The sequence below is a fragment of the Protopterus annectens genome, chromosome 3.part1 (assembly GCF_019279795.1).
Source record: "Protopterus annectens isolate FY-2018-M chromosome 3.part1, PAN1.0, whole genome shotgun sequence".
In the NCBI taxonomy this organism is placed as follows: Eukaryota; Metazoa; Chordata; order Ceratodontiformes; family Protopteridae; genus Protopterus; species Protopterus annectens.
The window spans coordinates 451238401-451257194 of record NC_056732.1 but is presented as its reverse complement, the minus strand read 5'-3'; positions in this window follow the sequence as shown (position 1 = coordinate 451257194).

Sequence of the window (18794 nt, the reverse complement as noted above, 5' to 3'; positions counted from 1 at the left end):
AAAGTTATAAGCAAACTTTAACATGTGAACTTAACAATTAAGAATTCTGAAATGTGTTGCAGAAAAATTCACCTTTTCCACAAATTTTTCAAAGGCTTTCCCATCCTTGTCAGATGTGGATGAATTAGCATTTACCTGATACTTAGCAGCACTAGGATTTACCAAATAAATCATTGCTGGGTCAGATCTGGGATTGGAAAATCACTTGTAATTCTGAAGAACTTTATACAATCTGTCTGCTTTCCTAGGGGTTGCAGTCTGGCTGACAGGTGAGTTAAAGATTGTAATAAAACATCTGCCAATGCTGGAGGAATTGAACATATTTTTTTAAAGATAGTGGAATATCATTATGTTTCCACTGAAACAATTGTTTCATTTTTGATAAGGCTTCAGAAAAAGAAAATTTTTCTAAAGGACTATTAGATGAAACACATTCATCAGAATCAGTTACCCGAGAAAAGAAAGTGCACACAAACCCTCTAACCATTTTTCTGCTCAATATTCCAGAGGCTATTAAGAAACTAAATATTGTTTTCCCACATTACCAGTAACACCAGACTTATACGGGTCAAGAGCCTGAGCTAAGACCAATAAATCATTACTGTCTAAATTAATGAAGATGGGGAAAATAAAAGTTTAACTTGCTGCTTCTTTATAACCAGAAATTCCATAGAAACTGGCTTACCAAGATGGCTGCACACTGGTCAAGTTTCATTTCAGCTCTCCTAGTGTGAATAAAGACTATGCTAGATAACCATCAGTAATTCTGCCTGTTTTAGTAAAATTCAGTTAATGGCTAGTAAGTACACTACCTGGATGCCAGCAAAGAATAAACTTAGAGACCCTGAAAGAAAATCAACTACAAAAGGTGAAGAGAAAGCACTGACTGGGAAGAATGCTGCAGCTATGCAGCAAAAGCAGTTCAAGCACCAGGTTTGGTACAAGAGATGGCTTCCAGTATGGAAAAATAAACTAAATGTGTTCACAGGTGATTAAAATAAATAAAACATTGAAAGAGTATATCAACTCAAATAAAAGGCTGGAAGAAACTTTAAACAGCTACTCGGATGAAGTATAAAACTGCAAAAATCAAAGGTCAAAATGAAGAAAAGGCTAAGTATATGACCACTCAAGAAGAGCTGTTTCAATAAATGGTGGAGTTAGAGGACACAGCATGCAGAGAAAATCTGAGATTTTCTGCTGTACCAGGGAAACTTGAAAGGAGCAGACTACATTAATCTTATGAAAGCATAAATAACTAACTAGACTAGTATTCTACAGCAGGATTTGTTAAATGAAACTTCACATTGTCTGTGCCCCCAAACTTGGCCATGAGAAAGCAGCCAGGACCTGTATTAAGGTAACCAAAGTGATGCCACCCATATTAGTAAAGATGTAATCTTACCAGCAGAAAGAGCTGATCCTGACAAAATGGTGGTTGAAGGGCAAACTCTTAAACATTTTAGTGTTTGTAGAAAATGATCATTCACTACATACCAGGAATCAGACAAGCAAATTTATCCCAGCAGTCAGGGAATGTTGAGAATCAAGATGCTGTATCCAACTGTCTTCAGAAAAATTTTCCCGGAGGAGCACAGTCATTTTTTGATGCAGAACAGGCTAAAAAGGAAATAAAAGTTTTTCCAGCAAAGGGTGAGCCATCAAATAGAAGGGGACTCCACTTCTCATTCTTCTAATGATAAGGCTCATAGAGAGACTTTGTCAGTGAAGCCTTTTCCAATGATTCAAAAGAAAATTGCTTGAGCCATGGACAAAAATACAGGAGATGAGTAGAAGAATTAGGAGTACCTTGGACCTGAACTGGAGTCTGGACTTGAGAGATTGAGATGAACAGGAAGATATCCAGCAAAACTGAAATAAATGAATAAATGTGAGACTGTAAAACATCAATCGCATTTGTGAAATATGGCTTTACAAGAAAAAGATGCTGTGAAGGACTGGATTTTTGTTGAGTTTGTTTAACTTGTGGGGGGGACTGAAAGGTATCTGCTTCATTTCATATCACCGATGTCTGAAGGGGCATTAAAAGGAGTAAAGGTGCACTGAATATAATACAATATAATATCTGTAGAATTGATGTTTCCATTTACTTTTGTACAGGTGAATGTCTGGATTAATGCAGTTGGCTTAATCTAATGACTTTTTTTGCTTGTGCTTTATTTTTCTTATTTTTATGAGACACCACAATGTTATGAATACTTTTCTTGTAGCAAATAAATGTTCAGTTAATTGAAAAGAGCATTCTGTTCTTTTGTTTCCGTGGTAACAAACTGACTAAAGATGAAGGCAATAACTCAAGAGGTCTGGACATTGTTGCATGAAAGAAACCTGCAATTAAAAGGTACGAGGGCAAACAGCTCTGTAGAAAAATAAAATCTGAAGTGAAAAAGAGCAGCTTTTCTGGTAACTAATTACTTTAATGCCTTTGCTATAACAATGTATAATTTAGCTTTATTTAAAGATAGCCAGTGTATTTTCTTAAGGCTAAAAGTTAATGCTTTCTGAAAGTATATACACTGTTTTTTTTATATCTGGGAGGGGAGTAATAATAAGACAAGGACAGTAAAAGCTCAGGCTATAACAGCAATTTTACATTAGTTAATGTTTGTAGGTGCAGCTGCCAATTTGGGACAACTGTTCTTATCAGGGAGGTAAACTTTATTATGTGAAGATGAACACCATTTTGTGTACTTGTTTTAAGGTAATATGTTACAAGGGTGTTTTTTGAACATTTTCATTAAAATAAAAAATCTTCAGCACTACAAATCAGGTTCCAACCTAACAAAACATCTTCAAAAAACAGCCTATTTTTCACCTAAACAACTCCTGGACATGCAACTGCCTAGCACCTGGCTAATATATTCTAACACCTTTCTCCTACTCCCTACCCAACCTCTTCTTTAAAACTCCCACAGATGCACTATGTATTATCACACATTACTTACCAACTCCCTGCCTACTATTCCCTACTGTCCCATCTAGAACCACTAACTCTCTCCTAGACCAAGTTGAAATGCTTTCCCTTAAAATGTCAATGAACCTCATAGGAAATTGTCTTTATTCTCCTCCTTTGACAAACTGGCTAGTATTTTTAGTTTTTTTTTTTTTCTTTCTTCTCGTTTTCTAGTCTTTCCTTCCTTGTCTTATCTTCACTACAACTTCAAGATTATCTATACTAAACATACTTTATGAACAACAATCATATGTTAGTACCTGCTATACATTTAATTGTGTCTAAACCACTATGCTTATGTAAATATCTTATGCAATCATACGTTATCTGATATAGTTTACAACTGTATGTCTAAACCACAATGCTCATGTAAATATCTTATGTATAGTATGTTAGCAAGTGTTCTGGAGTTCTTCTCCCTGGGTCTCTGTTGAAAATGGATAGCTCTGGCCAGATGGACCTCCCTGGTAAACAAATGTAAAATAAAATAAATAAAATCTTGTAAAACGTGACACAGGTTTAAGTGGAGATGACAAAAAAAACCATATAAAAGATCAACCTGCCAAAGATTAGTGAGTGCATTTAACATATGAGTTGGAAATAGACATTTAAACGAGATGTCATTGTAATGGCAAATTTGTGGTAGTAAGGGACTACTAGCAAGGGAGGAGGATTACTTTGGCATGTATTTATATTTCACCTGAAATGGCTATTATGGAGCTTAAGAAATTTTGGAAGAAATAATCAACTTTCAGCAGGGAATATTACTTACAGGTGGGGACTGGAACTTGATTTGCAACAATGAGAACCTATCTGGAGGACTTAGAAGGGAGAATATACCAAAAAGAGGGCAGATTTCTGAAGACATATATGAAAATATTTGTTATGGAAGATGTGACTTCAGTTGTAGGAACTCAGAATTTGCATATATTTTCCCAAGGTACAATAACTGGGCTAGACTAGACAGAAATTACATTTCACAGGAACATGTGCATTTAACTTACCGAGAAGACACACATTCAATAACTATTTCAGATAATGTGCCAATAACAATTAGGATAAAAATATAGGTTAATGAAGTACAGATTAGATATTGGTGCTTCCCCATCTGTTAAAATGAGAGGAATTAAGGAATGGATAGTGGAAATTATTCTAGAGTTATTAGAGAAAAAAGAAATTTCTTCAGAAGTTATAGCTAGTGAGTGGGATAAAATGAAAGTGAAGTTTGTAAATAGAAATAAAAGAAAAAGAGATATGGTTAAGAAGTAAGCTGACAAAGATTAAAGTACTGCAGAACATGAAGAGGTGCAAGAGAGAAAATAAGGGACTATTTGGATAATATGGATGAATTTCAAAGATTGCTTCTAAGCAACTGTTTTTGATAAAAACTCCAGAGCAAAAAAAAAAATAAACAAACAGCACAATCACTGAGGCAACAAAGAACAGAAGGGGTCGGTGTCAAATTTGGAGACCCTATAAAGTACAGTTGTGTACACTTACCATAAATGTAGATGTTCACGTGTCTTCACTGTTGCAGTCATTACATTTGGGTTATCCCTGCCAGGGTCGCCCTCAACCAGCCTGAATGCCAGAAACTTGATATTTCTGTGTCAGTTGCTGTTGCTGGAGGACTGACGTCAGGTCATCAGTAGTATAAAGGAAGGCAGCAGATGCCATTACATCAGTTTTTCTTGCCCTAACCTGTCAGGAGCCCCCAAAATAGGAGGGCAGGCTCTGGTGGCAGAACCCCACCAGTGGAAAATAAATACTAATATGTCCCTTGTAAGGAAAGGAGAACAAGAAAGAAAGGTAACAAAAGGAGAAAAGGAGGGATGGATGGAGGGGAAACTAGGACTGCAAAAGTGAAGACACTCAAACATCTACATTTATGGTAAGTGTACACAATGTACTATGTTCTTTGTGTTTCACTGTTGCAGTCATCACATTTGGGTAGATTCCCACAGCTGAGGAAAAGGGTGGAAGCAGTCAAGGAAGCTAGGAGCTGGCTAGCATGCCCTGCAAGACTGCAGAGGCAAACCCTGCCCTGAATTTGGAAAACAGAGACGGGTGGTAAATGCTTGGTAAACATGTGAACAGATGTCCAGGTGGTAGCCTCCAGGATGTCCCTGGTGGGGACTCCTCTCAGGAAAGCTGCAGAGGTGTAGGCTGTTCTGGTGGAGTGCGTCCTGACCACAGTACAGTTTTGTACCTACCATAAATGTAGATGTTCGAGTGCTAATACAGCTGCAGTCATAACAGATGGGTTTTCCTGCCGTCAGGCAGGTCCTCGGTCGGCCGAATTCCAAAGTCTATGTCCGGCGTCAGTTGTAGTCAGTGCGACAGGGGTATAAAAGAACCAGCCAACACCATTTTCTTCAGTTTTTCTTGCCCCAGATGTCAGGTGCCCCCAGAAGGAAGGCAATACATAAATTTATGTAATAAAGCAATGCAGTATAATCAAAAAACAGTAGTTGCAAGCAAATACACCATAAAAGAATACCCCAGTCAGGTTGTATGAAGAGGTGTTAGCCATTAGGCCTATTCCAGAGGGGAAGGAGGGAGGGAAACCTGGACTGCAGCTGTATTAGCACTCGAACATCTACATTTATGGTAGGTACAAAACTGTACTATGTTCATCGTGCATACAGCTGCAGTCATAACAGATGGGTAGAATACCAAAGCTAAAAAAGGGGTGGTAGGCACTAGGTGGAACTAGGAGGAGCCAGGATTCCCTGCAAAACAGCAGTGGCAAAACCTGCTCTAGATTTGGAGTATAAAGGAAGGTGATAGTGCTTGGAGAAAGTATGCACAGAACTCCAAGTGGCAGCTTCCAAAATATCTTTGGTAGGAACCCCCCTGAGGAAAGCTGCAGAGGTAGCTGTGGCCCTTGTGGAGTGAGACCTGATGCCTGCAGGTACAGTTTTACCATGAAGAGAGTAACAAAAGCGTATGTAGTGGGCTATCCATTTTGAGAGTGTCTGTTTGGAAATAGGCTTCCCTTGAGCCCCTGTAGCATAGGACACAAAGAGTTGCTCTGATTTTCTGAAAGGCTTTGTTCTGTCCAAATAATAACGTAGTTGTCTGTGAATGTCCAAGGAATGCAGTAGTCTCTCCCCTTTGTTTTGAGGATTGGGGTAAAAGGTAGGCAAGTGGATAGCCTGATTCAAGGCTACCCTGGATACTACCTTTGGCATAAAGGGAGGATTGGTTCATAAGGAAACTCTGTCCTGATGGAAAATGATGAAAGGCTGCACAGCCATGAGGGCTTGTAGTTCCGAAACCCTGCGAGCTGAGGTGATAGCCAGCAGGAAGGCTGTTTTCCAGGACAAATATTGCAGTTCTGTTGAGGCAGCTGGCTCAAAAGGAGGCAAAGTCAGTTTCTCTAGAATGAAATTGAGATCCCAAGCAGGTACTGGTTGTTTCCTTGGGGGTTTTATATTCTTAGCCCCTCTGAGGAACTGCCTTAAGAGGGGGTGAGAGAATAAAGGAGGATCAGTGTTGTATTCTGCAGAAATGGCTAAGGCATGGATTTTGATGGAAGAGAATGAAAGTCCACTGCTTAGCATCTCAGCTAGGTACTGTAATATTTGAGGTAAATTCAGTATTCCAGGGTTCTGGCCCTTTTTCTCATTCCAAGCACAAAACCGTTTCCATTTGGCGGAGTAGGCTTTTCTAGTAGAAGATCTTCTGGCCTCCAAAATGACATCCTGTACCTCCTTGAAGAGTAGGGTCTGTTGTGATTTTAAGGAATCTTCCATGCGGCTAGATTGAGTGTTTTCAGCTGACTGTGAAGAGTTTTGAAGTTGTGCTGAGTCAGTAGAAGAGGCATTAGAGGTAGGATCCATGGTGGGGAATGTGTTAGGCTCCTCAGGAGTGGGTACCAGTGTTGTCTTGGCCAGTCTGGAGCGATGAGAATCATCTTTGGTCTGTCTGCTCTGGTTTTTAATAGAACTTTGGGCAGCAGAGGAAGAGGTGGAAAGGCATAAACTGTCATTGTTGTCCAACTGAAAGAGAGTGCGTCCACTTTCCAGGCCTGTGGATGAAAGGTCCTTGAGCAAAATTTTGCCAATTGGTGATTTCTGTGGGAGGCAAAGAGATCTATGTCTGGCCTTCCCATGCTTGAATTATCTTTGAAAAAACTTGAGGATGCAACTTCCATTCGTGTGGATCTGTCATATTTCTGCTTAGGTTGTCTGCCAGCGTGTTTTCCTTGCCTGGCAGGAACTGTGCTTGAAGCTCGATTTGCAATTCTAGAGCCATGTTCCAAAGAGACATGGCTAGTCTGCATAGGGGGTATGAGTGGGTTCCTCCCTGTTTGTTTATGTACCACATTACTGTGGTGTTGTCTGTCCTTATCAATAGCTGGCCTGGATGCAGCAGGTCTTTGAAAGTTATAATAGCATTTATTACTGCTAGCATTTCCTTTTGATTGATGTGTAGGTGCTTTTCCTTTTGGGACCATCTTCCCTGAATGCACCGATCTGTCATGTGCGCCCCCCAGGCGTAATGCGAGGCATCTGTTGTGATGGTTTGACTTGCTTGAGGCTTGCAGAATGGGAGACCTGTGTTTGTTTGGCATGCTTGAGCCCACCACAGAAATTCCTTTTGAAGACATGGAATTAGTGGTATTATTGTTTCCAAGCTGTGGCTGTGCTGAGACCATAGGTTTTTCAGGTACCATTGAAGTTTCCTCATATGCAGCTTTGCACATGGGATTAGAAGGATGCAAGATGCCATGAATCCCAGAGCCTGCAGGATTTTCCTTGCAGTCAGCCTGGTGAAAGTTGCCAGTTTTCTGAAGTATTGAGTTAGTTGCCCTTGTTTCTCTGGCGTGAGGTAGGCCATCTGGGTGTTTGTATCCAAGTTGGCACCCAGGAAAATTATTGTTTGAGAGGGTATTAGCCTTGATTTCTTTTTGTTGACTGTGTATCCCAGGGAATTCAACAACCTTATTACAAAAGCCAGATGTTTCAGAAGTATGCGCTTGCTGTCCGCTTAGATCAGTCAGTCGTCCAAATATGGGTATATTTGTATCCCTTGCAGTCTGCAGTAGGCAATTACTGATGCCAGGCATTTCGTGAACACTCTGGGCGCAGTAGATAAGCCAAAGGGCAATGCAGAGAATTGGTAATGTGTTGAACCTGCAAAAAATCTGAGGTAACTTCTGCAATCTTGTCTGATTGGGACATGCAGGTATGCCTCCTTGAGGTCCAATGTTACCAGCCAAGACTCCTTGCCCACCATGGGAAGAAGCTGCTGTAATGTGAGCATCTTGAATTTTGGCACGAGTAAAAATGTGTTTAGGATGGATAGGTCCAAAATAGGTCTCCAATCTTTGCCCTTCCTTGGTACCTAGAATAGTCTGGAATAAAAACCTTGACCCTGTTCTTGTGCACGCACCTCTAGAATAGCTTTCATGTCCATAAGATCTGAAATTTGTTTTTGTGCCTCTGCCCTTTGATTGTGTGGCAGGTTTGGCATGCCTCTCATTTTTGGAAGGGTGTGAAAGTGGAATCTGTAGCCTCTGTCTATAATGTCCAGGATCCATTTGTCTTTCGTGACAATATGCCAATTTTTTGAAAATAATGCCAGTTTTCCGCCTAAAGGTGCTGCCATTTGAGCCTTGCTTGGCATGCAAAGGGGAAAGTCATTGGTTCTGCTTTCTGAATGGCTGTGAACTATCCTCACTACCTCTTTGGGTAGGTGCTTGCCATTGTCTGCCTCTAAACGATCCTTGGGATTGCCCTCTACCACTTGGGCACCTGTATCTACCTCTTTGGGGTCTGTCCATGGCTGGAAAGGACCAATTTTTTGAAGGCCAATTTCTACTGAAACGTGGAGGTTGTACCTGTAGGAAATCTTTCACTGTTTGCATTGATTTTGCCTTTTCCTCCATTTTCTTTAATACCTCCTCAGCTTTAACACCAAACAATACATCTTTTTGCAGAGGTGCATCCAGTAATTTAGCTTTGACATGATCTGGTAAGGTTTGCTCTTTGAGCCAAGCATGTCTACGTATGACTGATCCTGTAACAGCAGCTCTACATGAGGCCTCTAAAGCATCAAAACCACATTGCAAGGTATGTTTACCTACTTGTTCTGCACTATGTATCAAATCCTGCAACTCCTTCAGATCTGGTTGTTCAGGTTGTGACATTTTGCTTCTCAACTGTGATAACAGAAACTGTTGGTACTTTAACATATGGAACTGGCAGTTTAACGCCCTCATGGATAAGGTGGCCGAGGTGTATACCTTTTTCCCCCACCTTTCTAAAGCTCTGGAATCCCTCTCTGAAGGTAAAGGATTCTTAGCAGTGGAGGCCTTAATTCCCTTGGGGCCCTGTGAGATAGTTTCTGGGTCAGCCGCATGGCTTTTGTATAGGAATTGGTGTGAGTCAGGAACCCGGTAAAACCTGTCAGGCTTAACCGGGGCTGGAGATAAACAGTCTGGGTTAAGGCAGGACTCCGAATACACATCATCAAGGATATCTAAGACAGGGGGTATAGCCAGAGGCCTATGCTGAGGGAGCAAGAGAAAATCCCTAAGCCTTTTCTTGGAGTCTGAGTACTCTTGACCTTCCCAGTGGAAGTGTTCCCTCAAGGTATGCAAGGTCTCCCCAAACGAGTAATCCTCAGGGGGGGAGACAGAGGGAATGGACTCCTCTACATCAGAATCTTCAAAAGGGGAGTATGAATGTTCCTGGTCATCAGAATGTTCTGAAATAATGGAAGCCTGGTCCGAGGAGGGGGATTCTTCCTCCACTCTGGCCCTTTTTTCCGGGGGGGGGGTTGAGAACCCCTGATTAGAGAAATTAAGTCCTCAGCCATTTTGAGCATCTGCTTTTTAGGCATGAGGCCTTGAGAAGGGCCCTGTGGGGTTTGTTTTTTTAGAATGGATGGCTGTCTTAGACTTAGTGAAAGCCTTGATGGAAAAAGAAGAGGAAGGCCTGAAGACACCTTGAGAGGAGGCAGACCTGTCTAAACTCTGAGTTTCACCTCCAAGAGTGGCTTCGGTATCTGTAGTCGGGGTGTGGGCCGAAGAGCCTGCGACCTCGGGTACAGAAGACACCACCAATGAAGTGTCGTCGGTAGTCAGGGGCTGCGTAGGTGCCTCGCTGAGAACCGGACCACCTGTAGTCGGCTTTGGCGTGGTGTCGGTAGAGGCTGCGGACCTCGTGTGTCGGTCCTTATCTTTGCGTCTTTTAGTCAAAACTGGAATCGGAGTATCCGACGACATTATGTAGTTACATTTTTTGCCAAAAAAGTGCTGGGCGAACTCCGCCCGACGCTTAATGGTGCGTTTGTTGAATGTAGCACAAAAATGACAGGCCGAGACGTCGTGGTCTGGGCCTAAAGCAAGGAATGCAGAGGGAATGAAAATCCTTATGCGGTATTTGCTTCCCACATGAAATAAAATTATTAACTTTGTCCGACATCGGTCTGAGGCAAGAAAAGTTTCCCTAACGGGGTACTTAGCTTTCAAGAAGACTTCGGTTGCAGATATTCGTAATCTCAGGAGCTGGCCGACTGGCACTTGCGAACTGCTTCTGCTTTGGGCACCGCGCGGCAAGAAAGACTGAAGAAAATGGCGTCGGCTGGTTCTTTTATACCCCTGTCGCACTGACGTCAGGGAAAAAGCGACTACAACCGACGCCGGACCTAGACTTTGGAATTTGGCCGACAGAGGACCCGCCTGACGGCAGGAAAACCCATCTGTTATGACTGCAGCTGTATGCACGATGAACATCCTTGGGAGAGGCTTGCCATGCTGTTTGTAGCAGAAATGGATGCATTGTGATATCCATTTGGAAATGGTTTGCTTGGAGATGGCTTTGCTCTCTGCCCCTGAAGCAAAGCTAACCAGCAGTTGATCAGACTTTCTGAAGGGTTTAGTCCTGTCCAGGTAGTATCTGAGCTGTCTGTGGACATCTACAGAGTGCAGAATCCTTTCTCCCTTGTTTTGAGGGTTAGGAAAGAAGGTGGGCAAATGGATGAATTGGTTGAGAACCATGCTGGACACCACCTTAGCCATGAAGGATGGATTAGTTCTGAAGGATACCCTGTCTGCAAGAAAGATGATGAAGAGTTCCACAGCCATGAGTACTTGCAGCTCAGGGACTCTTCTGGCTGAAGTGATGGCCAGGAAAAATGCAGTCTTCCAGGAGAGAAATTTTAGCTCTGCAGAAGAAGGTGGTTCGAAAGGGGGCAGGGTGAGCTTTTCCAAGACAAAGTTAATGTCCCAGGCTGGTATTGATGCTCTTCTGGGGGGGGCCTCAGGTTACTAGCCCCTCTGAGGAACTGTTTAATCAGAGGGTGTGAAAAAAATTGGCTGCTCAGTGGGAAAATGAGCAAAAATAGCAGAGGCATGTATTTTTATAGAGGAGTAAGAGAGACCACTGTGTAGTAGGTCAGCTAAATAATCCAGAATGAGAGGGATGGAGGGCTGTGCCTTATTTTGCCCCCCTTAGCCTGGATCCAGGTGCAGAACCTTTTCCATTTGTCTGCATAAGACTTTCTGGTGCAAGGGCGTCTGGCCTCAGGGATAACATCCAGAACCTGTTTACTGAGGACGGCAGATTGGTCAGATGTCAGGGTATAAGCCAAGCTGTCAAATTGAGTGTCTGCAATTGGGGGTGCATGAATTCCCCTTCCCTCTGGGTTAGGAGGTTTGGAATCGGAGGAAGATTCCATGGAGGCAGCGGGGACAAGCTGCACAGCAAGGGGTACCAGTGCTGTATGGTCCAGTCTGCAGCTATGATAATGATCCTTGGTTTCTCCTCCCTTATTTGAGCAGTACCCTGTGAATGAGAGGTAGGGGAGGAAAGGCATAGACAGAGAGGTTTACCCAGGGCATCCACTTTCCATGCCATGCAGTGATGCTCCCTGGTGCAGAATTTGCTGAGCTGATGGCTGGTGTGGGAGGCAAAAAGATCAACCTCCAGGGTCTCCCATTTCTGAGTTATTAGGTAGAAAGTGTTTCTGTTGAGCTGCCACTCGTGGGGGTCCAAAAGCTTTCTGCATAATTGGCCTACCAGGGAGTTGAGAGAGCCTGGCAGGTATTGTGCTAACAGGTGTAGTTACATGGAAGAGGCTGTGAACCAAAGGGTCATGGCTAGCCTGCACAGTGAGTAGGAGAGGGTCCCTCCCTTCTTGTTGATGTACCACATCACAGTGGTGCTGTCTGTTTTGATCAGTAGAACCCCTGGAGAGAGAAGGGGTTTGAAAGCTGTCAAGGCCTGCTGCATAGCCATCATCTCTTTTTGATGTGCAGGGGGAGTTGATGGGGGTTCCATTGGCCCTTTATACACCTGCCATCCAGGTGTGCACCCCAGGCATAGTCAGATGAGTCTGTGGGGAGGGGCCAGGTGATGGGGTGTGGGGAGAAGGGCAGTCCCTTGTTGTGGAAGCAGGCTGTTGCCCACCAAAGAAATTCCTTCCTCAGGCAAGGAATAATAGGTAGAAGAGTTTTCAGATCTTGAGAGTGTTGACACCAAAGGCTCTTTACGTACCACTGAAATTTCCTCATATGCAGTCTGGCATATGGAATGAGGAGTATATGCAGGATGCCATGAACCCCAGGGGCTTGCAGGATTTTCCTTGCAGAAAGCTGGGGCCTGGCAGGCAGTTGAGAGAAGTAAGCTGATAGGAAAATTTGTTTCTCTGGTGTGAAGCATGCCATCTGGGATGCTGTGTCCAGACTTGTTCCCAGGAAGATTATCCTTTTGGTGGGTACCAGTTTGGATGTCTTTTCATTGATTGTGTACCCTAGGGAGGTTAGTAGGTCATCTAAGTAGGGGTAAATTTGAATATTTCTTTGTCTGCAAAAGGCAATGGCAGGAGCCAGGCATTTTGTGAAAACTCTGGGAGCAGTAGATAAGCCAAAGGGAAATGCAGAGAACTGAACGTGTTGAGATCCTGCCCTGAAGCGGAGATATTTTCAGCAGGACTCCCTAATGGGAATGTTGAGGTAGGCCTCTTTTAGGTCCAGGGTGGCTAGCCAAGTGTCCTTGGGGAGGATGGGTAGCAATTGCTGAAGGGTGAGCATTTTGAATGTTTGGGATCACCAGGAAGGTGTTTAGAATGGATAGACCGAGGATGGGGCGCCGAGTGCCCTCTTTTCTGGGTACGAGGCATGCCATCTGGGATGCTGTGTCCAGACTTGTTCCCAGAAGATTATCCTTTTGGTGGATACCTGTTTGGATTTCTTTTCATTGATTATGTACCCTAGGAAGGTGTTTGGATTTCTTTTCGTTGATTATGTACCCTAGGGAGGTTAGTAGGTCCTTTACAAAGGCCAGGCCAGGTCTTTGAGCAGCTTTTCCTGACTGTCTGCCTGAATAAGGCAGTCATCTAAGTAGGGTTAAATTTGAATATTTCTTTGTCTGCAAAAGGCAATGGCTGGAGCCAGGCATTTTGTGAAAACTCTGGGAGCAGTAGATAAGCCAGAAGGAAGTGCAGAGAATTGAAAGTGTTGAGATCCTGGCCTGAAACGGTGATATTTTCTGCAGGACTCCCTGATAGGAATGTTGAGGTAGGCTTCTTTTAGGTCCAGGTAGCCAAGCGTACTTAGACAGCATGGATAGGAACTGCTGGAGGGTGAGCATTTTGAATTTTGGGATCACCAGGAAGGTGTTTAGAATGGATGGATCAAGGATGGAGCGCTGGGTGCCCTCTTTTCCAGGCACCAGAAAAAGTCTGGAGTAGAAGCCTTGGCCTATCTGCTCTGCAGGAACTTGCTCTACTGCCCCCAGGGAGAGCAGGGAATGGATTTGCTTTTGAACCTCTGCCCACAGATTTGGTGGTAGATCTGGAACCCTTTTGGGGCTGGAAGGGTGTGGAAGGAGAATTTGTACCCCTGAGACACAATGTTCAGAACCCATTGGTTCTTGGTAATGGTGGCCCAGGTGCTTGAGTGAAAGGACAGTTTTCCTCCTAGGGGTATGTGAAGGTGGGCAGTGGCGAGGTTGGGAGGGTGTGAGTCATTGTGAGTTCTTACCATAAGGGGGTGGCTTACAACTCCCTGGTTTTGAAGTTGAGGCAGTCCATTGCTTAGATCTCTGCAACACCTGGGACTACTTTCTGGGAGGTCTGTTTCCATGGGGCCTAGGCTGGCCCTGTTTACAATGAGCAGGAAAGGACCAGTGTTTGGGAGAAAACGCCTGCTGAACCTAAGGGGCTGGACATGTAAGAAATCTTTAACAGTCTGCATAGATTTTGCTTTTTCTTCCATCTTTTTTAAGACCTCTTCTGCTTTAGTACCAAATAAGTTATCTTTGTGCAAGGGTACATCCAACAATTTTGATTTGTCATGGTCTGGCAGGGGTTGTTCCTTAAGCCATGCATATCTTCTAATGACAGACCTAGTGACTGTTGCCCTGCAAGAAGCTTCTAGGGCATCAAAACCACAGTGCAAAGTGTGTTTAGTTACTTGACCAGCAGAATGCATTAACTACTGTAAATCTTCAGATTCTGTCCATGCAGGAAAGGAGGACATTTTTTGTTTAAGGAGTTCTAAGGTATGTTGCTGATATTTAAGCATACTGAACTGAAAATTAAGTGCCCTGATAGCAAGAGTTGCTGAGGTGTATACTTTTTTACCCCATCTGTCCAGTGCTCAGGAATCCCTGTCTGACGGGGTGGGATTCTTAGCTGAGGTTGCGTTAATCCCCTTTGGCCCTTGGGTAATGGCCTCAGGGTCCACTGTTGGATTTTTAAAAAGATATTTGTGCGAGTCAGGGACTCTGTAGTACCTGTCTGGTTTTCTGGGACCAGGAGGGAGGGCGTCTGGAGTCAAGGAAGAGATCATCCACCATATCTTGGACTGGGGGGAATGGGCTAAGGGCCTGTGATGTGGAAGGTCCAGGAACTCTCCGAGTCACTTTTTAGACTGTGGGTAGTCTGGACTCTCCTATTTGAAATGCTCCCTTAAAGTATGCAGGGTTTCCCCAAAGGAAAAATCCTCTGGGGGAGAGACTGAAGGAATGGATTCCTCTGCATCGGAATCCTCATATGTGGAGAAGGGTTGCATGTCTTCATAGTCAGATGCATCGGATTCATCTGACTCTTATTCAGACAAAACTGCTGGAGACAGATCTCTTTTCCTTTCCGAGGGGAGTATCTTGGCTTCCCCTAATCAGCATGATAAGGTCTTCTGCCATTTTAAGCATTTGAGACTGAGACAAGGAAACAGGTGCCTGAGAATGGGTAGTCAGTTTCTTATGGTTGGTTCGACCCCTGGGCCTAAGTATCTTGATTGTTTTTGAAAGAACAGTAGCCGTGAAAGAAGGCCTCAGTTTGTGTCGGGATTCGGTGTTGCAAAGGACTTCCTCAGAAGCCGGTGCCTGCACAGCGACTCCTGACCCATCTAAGGTACAGACGACCACAAGATCCTTAAATGAAAAAGAGCTCTGTGGCATACTGGTCTCAGTAGCGCCCTGCAAATTAGCTGAAGTGGTCATCAGGGGCTGTGAAAGCTCCTCACTGAGTTCCAGAGGACTGACGACCAGCTTAACAGACGTGTCGTCGGAAGGTTTGGTTCTGTGGTCTTTCTTTACTTTTTTTCAGAAGATCTGCTGTCAGATGGCTTACCGAAGCCATATTGGAATTTGAGGACTGGAAATGGAAATATCTGGCTACAAGGACCTGACGACGAATAGTTCTGGCATTAAAGTACAGAAGCGACAATGAGGGACGTCGTGGTCTGGGCCTAGATAAGTGACGCAGTAAGAATGGAAGTCCCGGAGTGGTATTTGCTTTACACAGGCGAGACAATTAACTTTTTCTGACATCAGTTAGTGCAAGAAAAAAAGGATCTCCAATGAGGTACTTAGCTTTTGAAGACTTCAACTTCAATTCAGAAACAAAACTCAGGTAGCAGCCGACAGGCACTCACGCAAACTGCTTCTGGTTCCATGGCAAGAAAGACTGATGTAATGGCATTGGTTGCCTTCCTTTATACCACTGACGACCTGACGTCAGTCCTCAAGTGACAGCAACTGACGCAAAAATACTAAGTCTCTGGTATTCAGGCCGGCCGAGCACTACCATAGCAGGGATAACCCAAATGTGATGACTGCAACAGTGAAACACGAAGAACATATAAAGAAATAACCAGAGATCCTGTAGAGATATTAGATATATAATGGAAATTTATGAACATTTGTATAAAGCACAAGAATTTGGAGATCAAGAAAAATCATAAATGTCAATATTTATGGAAGACATAGGTATGCCAGTTAAGTCAGGAGGAGATGAAGCTAAAAATGGTGACGTATAAACAGTCTACAGGAAAGTCTCCAAACATAGATGGCATTCCTGTGGAGGTTTATAAGCTAAAAGGGAATAAAGTGATAAAGATTTCAAAGGTTTTTGCTTAACAGTATTTTAAAAGGAGGGTAAGCACCCCCATCCTGGAAGAAAGCTGTGGTAGCTGCAATACCTAAAGACAGTAAAGACCCAGCTTCATACAGGGCCATTTCAATTTTAAATCATGACTGTAAAGTGTTTATGTCTGTAATAGCTAAATAAATGGCAAAGATGTTGCCAAAATTGATATATGGATATATGTGGTTTTGTGGAGGACAGGCAAACATTTGACAATGTTAAAAAACAATAATGATCCAGAGGGAAGCAGAATGCAAGAAAATACTGCTGCAGCTGTATACTGATGCAAACAAAGCATTCAACAGAGAAAGCTGGGATTGTGTGAGTAGAGCAATGCATTTCCTGATACAGTAATAAGGTTAATTAGAAGGATGTATGAGGGATTGAAGGCAAAAATTTAAGTGGGAGGGTTCCTCTCTAAGTTGCATCTGAAAAGAGCAACAGGCCAGGGGTATCCTCTTTCTCCTTTGTTGTTTGCATTATATTTAGAGCCACTGACAAAGAAAATACAGGATAAGAAATTCATGGCTATAATTGGTATGACAATCAAGAAAAGTTGACTATTTCTGAATGATATTATTTTGTATCAATAAAATCAGAGGAGGACATGTCAGTGTGGTGGAACATTCAAAGACAGTTTCAAGTCTTTTGGGATAAAAAAAAAATTAATGAAGCAAAACAAAGGCTGTAGCTGTAAACTATGTACCCTCACATGAACTTGTTCAGTAGTACTCATATTTATGGGGAAGTGATGAAATGGATTATGCGTTAAAAAGGATTCTGTTATGACTACTAGAGATATTTGGGAAGAGAAAACAAAAGATAACACAAAAAGTGAGAAATTGGAAGCTCTTGTTTATGGATATGAATATTAAGATACAAGCAGTGGAAATGTTTTTGCCCCCTTAGTTTTATATACAGGTCAGACATCATTTTAACAACCAAAGGGAAAGTTGTGGACAAAAATAAAGAGTTGAATGAATTATTTGTGAGGGGAAGAGGGCAAGAGGTAAGTGGGATAGATGATCCTTACAATACAAGGTGGTTTAGGATTACCTAATTTGAAAGGATATTTTTAGAGTTACACAGTTAAGGCTCACTTATGTAACACAAGCAGAAGGTTATAATTCAAAGTGGATGGGGATTATGATGAAACAGAGAAGTTCCAGAAAAAAGAAACCGGAAGCTCTTGTTTATGGATGTGGATAGCAAGATACAAACAGTGAAAATGTTTTTAGTCCCTTTAGTTTTATATACAGATGAAGCATATTTTGCTAACCAGAAGAGAAGTTGTGGATGGTAATAAGGAGTTGAATGGTTTTATCTGGGAGGAGCGAGCAAGGATAATACAGTTGCATAAGAACTTACAGCAGTAGATATCCTACTAATCAGTCTTGCAGTACTCCTGACACATAGATTGTCACCACAAATCTTCAGCTGGACAACCTTTACTAGTTCACACATCTGATGCAGGACTTCAGCTCATAGGAATTTGGATATAAAGATGGATGTATGTGAGTGGATCCTTAGATTATCTCCAAGCCACTGGCCTGAAGTCTACTGACAGAGGAGACTGGTCATCTAAGAGGGGTGTAGTTCAAACTGGGACAAAAACTCCCCTGTACCCATGTAATAGAGCAAAGGGGTGGGGCAATTGAAGACTGAAGTGAGATGGTGAAAAGGAGATGGAATACCTCAACAGTGATCAGTAGGACATTACTATTATGCTAAAGTCTTACACAACTGCACTATGTCCTGACTTAAATCACTGGTGTAGTATTCCTGACATATGGGTCATTCCCAGAGCTGAATGAGAAAGGAAGGGTAGTTGGCCATTGAGTACAACAGTTGTCCAGCGGTCTGGACAGGACTGTCCTAGCAAAGGCTGCCCTGGATCTGAAGAAAGCATCAATTTTGTAATGTTTGGTAAAAGTGAGCACAGAGGATTACATGATCGACTCCAAGATAGACCCTGAGTCTACTTCTTCATGGGAAGCCCCTTAGGAAGCAACTGCCCTAGTGAAATGTGCTTTAGGGCAGGATAGCAAGGTCTTAACATACAGTGTTAAGACATATAATGTGAGTAGCAGTAAGAGATTGCCTTTAAAATCCAGGCTGCAATAGTTTGTTCGGAAACTGGCTATCCCAGCTTAGGGGACATAAAAGATGCAAACAGCTAGTCAGTCTTTCCGAAGGATTGCATTTTGTCCAAGTAAAATCCGAGTTGCCTGTGAATGCCTAGAAAATATAACCCCCCCCCCCCCATTTGGAGGATTGGGAAAGAAAGAAAGTGGGAAGACAAACAGCCTGATTGAGAGACAGCTCATTCACTACAATAGGCATGAAGGATGGATTAGCCATGACTCACCCTGTCTTTGTGAAAAATCAGGAAAGGGGAATGGCTATGAGTGCTTGTATTTCAAACTTTCCTGGCAGA